This window comes from Neltuma alba, unplaced genomic scaffold, assembly GCF_004799145.2.
Source record: "Neltuma alba isolate B1F8T4 unplaced genomic scaffold, ASM479914v2 tig00011927_pilon, whole genome shotgun sequence".
Classification (NCBI taxonomy): domain Eukaryota; kingdom Viridiplantae; phylum Streptophyta; class Magnoliopsida; order Fabales; family Fabaceae; genus Neltuma; species Neltuma alba.
Genome location: NW_021636517.1, coordinates 392,804 through 402,016, shown reverse-complemented (window position 1 = coordinate 402,016; position 9,213 = coordinate 392,804). Strand labels below are relative to the sequence as shown.

General features: G+C 31.1%; 1 long non-coding RNA gene across 2 annotated transcripts; it reads right to left on the bottom strand.

Moving 5' to 3' along the window:
• Positions 1-2,956: 2,956 nt before the first annotated feature.
• LOC114719591 (uncharacterized) lies at positions 2,957-8,575 on the bottom strand. Of its 2 annotated transcripts, none has more exons than XR_003737919.1 (5): positions 8,508-8,575; positions 7,848-8,288; positions 6,008-6,123; positions 3,518-3,732; positions 2,957-3,330 (listed from the first exon to the last, which is right to left on the bottom strand). It is a non-coding gene; the product is annotated as an uncharacterized LOC114719591 (long non-coding RNA). The 2 variants fall into 2 exon arrangements; XR_003737920.1 differs by having other exon boundaries at positions 8,106-8,288.
• Between the last annotated feature and the right edge of the window lie 638 nt (positions 8,576-9,213).

Genomic DNA, 9,213 nt, shown 5'->3' with positions numbered 1-9,213 from the left:
GTAATTTTTTAACGTATTATTTTTTCAGGAAAATAACACAAAAATAATATTTGAACGTGGAAATACCAAAACGGTCACTTGAATTTGTAAAAGCCCAATTTAGTCACAAGTGACCAATTTGACATTTATAAATTTGCTAAGATAACAATATTGCCCTTCATTTTATTTATTGTCTTTTAAAAAACTGAAAGCCCCAATGGCTGGCTGGTCACCGGAGCTCCGGTGCCGGCCGCCACTGTTGTCAATGGAGCTTCGGCAGCCGGCCAACAATTGGTCGCTGGAGCTTCGGCAGCTAGCAACAATTTTTTTAAAATTTTTTACAATTTCAGTATAATAGTTAACAACTTTTGTAACGCTATTAACAAGTTCAATATAGTAGTTAACAACAGGTTTTTTCAGAAAATTCAAAAAGTAGCATTTTTACAACTTTAGTAATGCCGTTAACAAGTTCTGTAACTCTATTAACAACTTTGGTATAACATTAAAAACAAGTTTTCTTAAAAATTGAAAAAAAAAAGAGGCATTTTTACAATTTTAGCAACTACATTTTTTTTTAATTTTTACAACTTCAGTAAAACAATTAACAAGTTTTGTAACGCGATTAACAACTTCAGTATAGCAGTTAACAATATATTTTCCAGAAAATTCAAAAAGTAGTATTTTTATAACTTCAGTAATAATGTTAACAAGTTCTGTAACTCTATTGACAACTTCGGTATAGGCATTTAATAACAGGTTTTCTTAAAACTTCAAAAAAAATTGCATTTTTACAACTTTAGTAACTTTTTTTTTTTTGAAAATTTTTACGTCTTCAGTATAATGATTAACAACTTTTATAATGCTATTAACAACTTCAGTATAGCAGTTAACAATAGGTTTTTCCAGAAAATTCAAAAAGTAGCATTTTTACAACTTCAATAATGCCATTAATAAGTTCTGTAACTCTATTAACAACTTTGGTATAGCATTTAGCAATAGATTTTCTCAAAAATTCAAAAAAATGGTATTTTTACAACTTTAGCAACTATTTTTTTTTGTTGTACAACTTTCATAGGGAGCAAATATTAAAAACATCAATCTTTACTAAAGTAGTTGCTAAAGTTGTAAAAATACTACTTCTTAAATTCTTCAGAAAACCTATTGTTAAATGCTATACTGAACTTGTTAACAACATTACTAAAGTTGCAAAATGCTACTTTTTGAATTTACTAGAAAACTTATTGTTAATTGCTATACTGAAGTTGTTAATAATATTACAAACCTTGTTAACCGTTTTACCGAAGTTGTAAAAAATTTTCAAAAAAAAAAGTAGTTGCTAAAATTATAAAAATGCCATTTTTTTGAATTTTTTTAAAAAAAACCAATTGTTAAATGCTATACGAAGTTGTTAATAGAGTTATGGAACTTGTTAACTGCATTACTGAAATTGTAAAAATGCTACTTTTTGAAATTTTTTGAAAAACCCGTTGGTAACTGCTATACTAAAGTTGCTAATGGCGTTACAAAACTTGTTAATCGTTTTACTAAAGTTGTAAGAAAATTTTTGAAAAAAAGGAGTTGATAAAGTTGTAAAAATGTCAATTTTTTTCAATTTTTAAGAAAACTTATTGTTAAATACTATACCGAAGTTGTTAATAGAGTTATGGAACTTGTTAATAGCATTACTGAAATTGTAAAAATACTACTTTTTAAATTTTCTAGAAAACATAGTATTAACTGCTATACTAAACTTGTTTATAACATTACAAAAATTGTTAAGCGTTATACTAAAGTGACAAATTTTCAAAAAAATTGTTACCGGCTACTGGAGCTCCAGCGACCAATTGTCGACTGGCCGTTCCCGGCACCGGAGTTCCGGCGACTAGCCAGCCAGTGGGGGCTTTTGGTTTTTTAAAAAAAATAAATAAAACAAAAGGCAATATGGTCATTTCAGCAGATTTGCAAATGTCAAATTGGTCACTTGTGACTAAATTGGGATTTTGCAAATTCAAGTGACCATTTTGGTATTTCTAAGTTCAAGTGTCATTTTTGTGTCATTTTCTCTCTTTTTTAATTAAACATTTTTCTTATTGCAAATATATCCACTAATGAGAATTTTGACAGAGTTTTCTTTAAAACACAAGACACTCCATTAAGAATTTGACAACCATTTACCCACGCCAATAGCTCGAACATTTATTTTAAACAATACCAAAGAAAACAATAGACTTTACGTTGCCAAACAAGCAAAGTCAACTAATTTCTAGACCCTTTTTTTGTTGCCTAAATCAAAATAAATATCTATTTGAATCAAGTATTGTTTTATTTGATTCAAATTATTAAGTGTTAGTCATTCGATTTACTAACGCTTAATCAAAAACTTAAAGATAAAGGGTTGCCTTAATTTAATTCTTTTTTTTTTTTTACAAATTTTCCCTTAAATATAAGGTATCTCATTCAAACTTTGACAACAACTTACATAAGCCAACTGTTCAAACGATTAATTTTCTATTCCGAAAAAAAAAAAACTAACAAACAATACAAAACAAAACTCAATAGTATTATATTCAAAATTTGCAAAACCCATTCCATTTTATTGTTCCCTAAATCAAACACTCTTAAGCCTATCAAACTCCAAAGCTCAGTTCTATTTGAATCAAATATTGATTAATTTGATTCAGATGATTAATTCAAAACTTAAAGGGTTGACTTGATTCAAAATTTTTGGCGAAATTTTCCCTTAAATATAAGGTATTCCCATTCGAAACCTCCGAATAATATATACAAGACAATAGCTCAAACAAGTATCTTGAGCATCATCAAATCAAAATATTAACTATGTACTCCAAGAAAAATAACAACCAAAATCGGTCTTCATATCATTGGATCCAAAATTCGCTTTTAATAGCTTGTGGGATAACAGTATATATACTAAACAAAACTCAATTACATTGTAAAACAGTTGTCTCAAGAGTTAAAAAAATGAATACCCATGAGTTTAAAAGCATCAAACACCCAACCAATTCATATAGCAATGCTTCAGAAGAGAAAAAAAGAGCATGATTACTTCATGCGAAAACGCCAACGGAGACGAAAGAAAGCAAAGAAACCTATCGTATATTCATTTCTTGTCTCCTTTTGTCACGAGTATATCGTGTTTTAAGCATTATAGTTTACATGTAATTGTAGCCATGGCAAAAGATATCCAAATATAAAAATTTCCAATAGAGTTCTTGTTCGAAGGGAAGGATTGATTATCTCTGTGTGTGTGTGGACAGACACATATGCTTTCCTTTCCAGTGCGTTTGACTTAACCTTTTGCCGCATCCATTATTAGGGTTTCAAGAAAACCTTGCAATATAACAGTGCACAAAATATCAAGATAAAATACTGGGGGAAGGTCATTCAAAGGTTAATTTTCGCTAAATGTATAAATTCTTTCTTTCATAAAATGGAAGCTTTCCTCGAAACGGCCTTACCATGAGTTTATATCTTTAAAGTTGCTAGCAAGCAAGGTTATGAAGTTATGATAACTAACCATAGTATAGGCTGTGGTGCAGAAGATAATGGCCTTGAAGCGACCTGTGTAAGCCTCTGATACGTGTATCACAGCAAGTGTTAACACAGCCGATAATCCATCTAGAAAATTCACAAGCATAGTTGCTTTCCAAAAGGGATAGTTTTTATCTCCAAGAAAGTCTGCCAAAACGTCCACCACTCCCTGCCCTACAAGTGCAGAGCTGACAACTAAGCCTGAATTATCAAATATCATAAAAGGAAGATGTTAGTTAATTAGTTAATGTTGAATCACTCCAAAATATTTTCTATGCAAGTTAATTATTTTATGCGGATTAAGATTAAGAGGGTATTTGGATTAATTTTTGGAGAACAACTTTTGGAAAAAGTGACAAAAGTGATTTTAGAGAATAGATTTTGAGTAGAATAATTTCGTGAAAATGTGATTTTATCATGATTTCTTTTTCCATATGCAAATTACTAAAAAAGATATAAATGACAAATGCATCCTCGCTCCCATCTTTATTATAAGCTTCAAATAATTTATTTGCGTATAATGAAAAAATTAATTAAGAATAGTTAAAAAGCAATAGATAAGCAATAAATATACTTTTTTTAAAAATATACTTTTATAATAAATAAGAAAAAGGATGAAAGAGGATGTATGGGAAAATATAATGAAAATATAATGAGAGAATGGCAAAGGAGAAAGAAGAAATAATTACAGGAAAAAAAAAACATATTAAATGTTGGGACAAACTCAAATTAAAGCCTATAAAATAGACCATGTCCCTCCTCAAATTTGAAACTTATAAAGGAGACAGGAGAGAGTATTATTTATATAATTAATTTATAATTAATATGTATGCATCAATGCATGACCCTGATTTGCCATCCAAAAAGTAGAAAACATTGGCTTCATCAAAACTAGGGTTTTAGCCCGGAAATCATAGTTTTGGCATCAAATGTTGGATTTTATGAGGTATTTGGATGGTTTTTCCCAAAACCATGTGGTTTTTCCTCCAAATCATGATTTTAATAAGAAGCATCCAAACACCCAAAAAGAAGAAATCAGTTGACGGCCGGCGAGGGAGTTTGCTCTCCGAACCTGCAAGATCTAGCTCAAGCAAGCTAAGACCATATATGCTGATATGAAGATAAGAAGATAATTTTACCCAAGATCGAGACGGCATTCTTGCCGAGGACCAAAGTATCTCGGATCGAGCTGACGAGCTTCATTGTTCTACTGAAGAATTAGTTAGGGTTATGAATTTTTTTCTTGGCTCCTATTTGCATTTTAAAAGGAGGACGAAGCCTTTTCTTGTGTGGTACGAAACAAATATACGCATGCGAAATTGGGACGAACTTAAGGGGCAATGACGCGAGACCTACATGTTATAAGCCCAAAAAAGGACCTCTAATTTCCCGCGACCTTCTTCGAAAATCATTGCAAAAAAATTAAATACTAATAATATTAAATATAAGTATTGAAAAGTTTAGATAAAAAATAATTTTAACTATACCGTGACATTTTTAATATTTTCTTAAACCATGATATTTTTAAAAAAAATATTAAAATTTTATCGTCTTTATTGTAATTAATGTTTTGTATAGAGATGGTTTTTTAACACTCATTGCTAGGGGTATTTACGGGATGGGACAAGACTCCCGTCTCCCTTTTTTTTTCTCCTTTCCAAATTCAGTTTTGAACCTAACAATTTATGATTTTTTTTGGGGCCTGAACAAAAAATGATTAAAAATTTCTCCCTGTTTCTTTTTTTGGGCCTAACACTATTGGTTAGGAAAAAAAAATGGACAACTTCGCTTTGGCCCTCTGAAATTACTGGACAAGTTTATTGGGCTTCTAGTATTTTTTTTTATTATGTTTGCAAATTTTTTTAATTATTCCATTTCCTAGGAGGGACAATCCCGTCATGTGTCCCGTCCGGTCCGGTCCGGTCCCATTCCACAGTGATCGGGACTAGGGCAAACTCAACGGAACAGGACAAATTGAACGCCCCTACTCGTCGCTACAAGAAGGCTTGTATCATTCAAATAAAATTTCAACTATCTGAATTTAAAATTTTGAAATAATAATTTTGAAATAAATTTTTTTAAAAATGACCATTGAGAGATTATTTGCATTTTAAATGCTCTAAATATTAAAATAACTTTTTAAAAGAATAAAAATGAAAAATAAAAATCAATATCAGCCATTCAAATTAAATCTAGGCGACTTAACACCAAAACCCTAGGCGCGTAATATGCTGCCCATTTCCGTGTTCAATGCGTGTGGCTTCGTTGGAGGCTGCCGCCTAAATTTCCCAGAACTTCCCCATCAAAAGAAAAATTATATACACTGTGCATTGCATCTCTGTGTGTGTGTGTGAAAGTCCATTCCATCCCTTTATTTTTGAATCATCCTAAGCTTACTTACAAGCAATTGGAAGGGATTAATAATCTAAGAGACTATTTACTAAAATAGCAAATTATTATAACAAGCCAAGCTTACCATAGCATAATTAAGCTTCTGCTGCGTATGTGCCTCCGCAACTTTGAGCATAGCAGCTTTCCCTGCACTTTGATGGTGTCCCTCTTTATCCCCCAAAACATGGCTTAACAGTAAACCTGAATTATAAATATCACCGTATTATCTCTGATCTTAATTATAAGAACTAGTTTATACGTAGCACAATTCGTACTACAAATTAGCTCAGATAGGATGCGATATATAGGAACAAGCTGGTTGCTTGTCAGTTATTGCCGAACCTGAATTATATCATCTACATTTATTCAATAGAAACTATACTTCACAGCCTGTCATGCCATGCACGTACGGGGCATTAAGGGGACAGGAGGACACGAGATATTTTAATGAGTTGGATTTAAAAAAAGAAAAAAGAAAAAGGTAATTGGAAATGAATGAGGACTCAGTAACCTTAGCTTACAATAAATAATAATACTTAGAAGATATAAAATAGAATTTTATAATTAATTAAAAGTAAAGAACTATAATAATGAATGTATAAATAACTATATTTTTAATTCCTTGTCAATTTTTTTAGTATTTGTAAAATAGAAACAAGCAACAATTCGTTTGTTTTTAGATTTTTTTATAAGATTATTTTAGAATTTTATAACATTTGTAATTAACCACAAGTAATTTATTTTATTTCATAAATAACAACTTGTTTTATTCCCCCACAAATTATGTTAGAATTTATCATTCTATGCATATTAAAGTTAGAAATAATAATTTATTATTTCATGAAGTATTATGCTCACAAAAAACTTGTTATAACAACTTGTTATATCTTATAATCTATTATTTTGTAAATATGAAAAAGGTTGAGCAGTACACTTTTGTTCAAAAATTATTATCCAGGACAAAAATGGAACAAAGGAGTAAATTTATTACAAAGGGTAGAAGATGAATAAATGGGGAAAACACGGGACCTCAAATAAGAAATAACAAAAAATTCTTGTAAAAAAAGTCAAAAATAAAAATATAGGAAATTACCATGTAACAGGGGAGAGGGCCCGCAATGTGGGAACGCGACACAATAAAAAGAGAGAAGCATTTTGTAATACCTAAACTTTTACATAAATTTTTTTTTGTTTTTGGGGCTGAAGACCACTTTTAATTTCATATGTTGGTCAAAGTCCGAAAAGGATACCCAAGCGGCTGGTCAAAAAAAGAAAAGGATACCCAAGCCCAGAGCCACTAAAGCTTTTTTATGCCCCTACAGCTAAGACATTAGAGTTACGTACCTAGTAGTTTGAAGTAATATACGACAACTATCAAACTTTGTGGCAACCAAAAAAAAAAAAAATACTCCTCCATCCTTTATTATAACATCCACTTAATTATATTATGTAATTTAAAAAAAACTGTTAAAATTAGTTAAAAATAATAAAAATGTTAGAAATATATTTTTTCCCCCTCAAATACACCTTTAGTTATTATCAATGGGTAGGCATGAGTGCGAAAAAATTGCGAGAGAATGTATGGAAAAAAGATGATAAGATAGGGTATATTAATTAAGGGTAAAGTGGATAAAAATGTATTTATTGTTTAGACAAATTCAAAGGAGATCTTATAAATAGGAATAAACTAATTCAAAAAATTAGATCTTATAATAAAAAAAAGAGGAGTATCAAACATTGACACATATGAAATGCCTATAATTATTAACAACTCAGCGAATAATAACTGACTAACAGATGACCATACCATCTGAACAAGTGATTATTATTTTCACAAAAAACTTATTCATTCAACTATAAAGTTTAATTACAAATGACTATAACAGCATAACAAATAATAACAACTGAGCAGCAAATGAGCATACCATAGTAGCGAGTAACTACTACTATATATTTTCACAAACAGCCCCTGATTCACTTGCTCATTATTTACTCATAATTTACATGGTTCTATTCAGGTTCCGTTTGATGTTCAAACCACCAAAAGGTCTTCCATCGTCACAGCCTCGATAACTCAGAGAGAGAGGAGGAAGTCAGGAAGATACATGCAGAAAAAGGGAAAATAACAAGAGCAAGGGAAGAATCTAGAGGGAGAAAGAGAGAGGGTGCGGTGATGTACGTACCTTGGACATTATATATATCATCAAAAAATACGAAACTGGCCTTGATGGCTAGAGAATTTAATTCTTAGAAAATCCGGTTGATACAAGCACAGGTTGATATGAGACATCAGATACAGTAATATTACCCCAGATGAAGAGGAAAATGCAAAGATGGAGAAGCAAAATGCAAGGCTGACGAAAAACCTGAAGAGACGAGGCAAAAAACATAGGGATAACTTAAAACTAGACCAGATTAAATCATAAAACATCATGAGATAGAGGAAGAAGTGAAACAGTAATTTGTTGCTGATGAATCGCTTGTAAATTGTTCAACTGAAACAGAAATGATTTCATACAGATTTTTTTTGGGGGGGGGGGGGGATGAATCTCCTGCAAAATATCGCTGGATGTAAGTTTAGTTACCCGAGATCAATGAAGAGGGCATTTCCATTGTAGAGGCAGTCGAATAAGCTTAGCTGTAGACGGGAGGCAGCGCAGAAGGAAAATGCCGTGTAACCCAATGAATTTATAACACCGACATGTCGGGCCGCACCTTTGGTTATCTACCTTAGCGCGCGGATGAGATCAGATTTTTCATTGGGAAATTGCGTTAAGATCTCATATAAGAGAATTAAATGCAGACAAGTCCCTAAAACAAATTCAATGTGACAGTTATGGTTGTTTAATCTTTGCACCTTAAATTGTTAACAATTAATTTTTTAGTTGTCACTTGTCAGTACATATATTTAAAATAAAAAAAAGATGAGGGCCACTCAATAACTGAACAAGTGAAATATGTTGTAATTAGGTTCTTAAGAATTCAAATTAATTTGATGATTTTAATAGATTTTTTTTAATTCAATTTTTTTTTAGTGAACCTTAATGTAATTTTTGCTTTTTATGCCAGGGGCCGATGTTGACGTAGGGTCATTGTATTTTGTCGGTTGGTAATGTGCGCAAGTTTTGCCTTTGAATTTTCTTAATGTGTTTAATTAACTGTAGTTGACTCGGTCAGAGGTCGCGGTCTCTGAATATTTTTTCTTATAATTTTCACTTCCTTGAAAATAGTTTTTTCTTGAAACTCAGCTCTGATCCATAATTCTAATTCTTAAAATTTTAATCCTTAAAC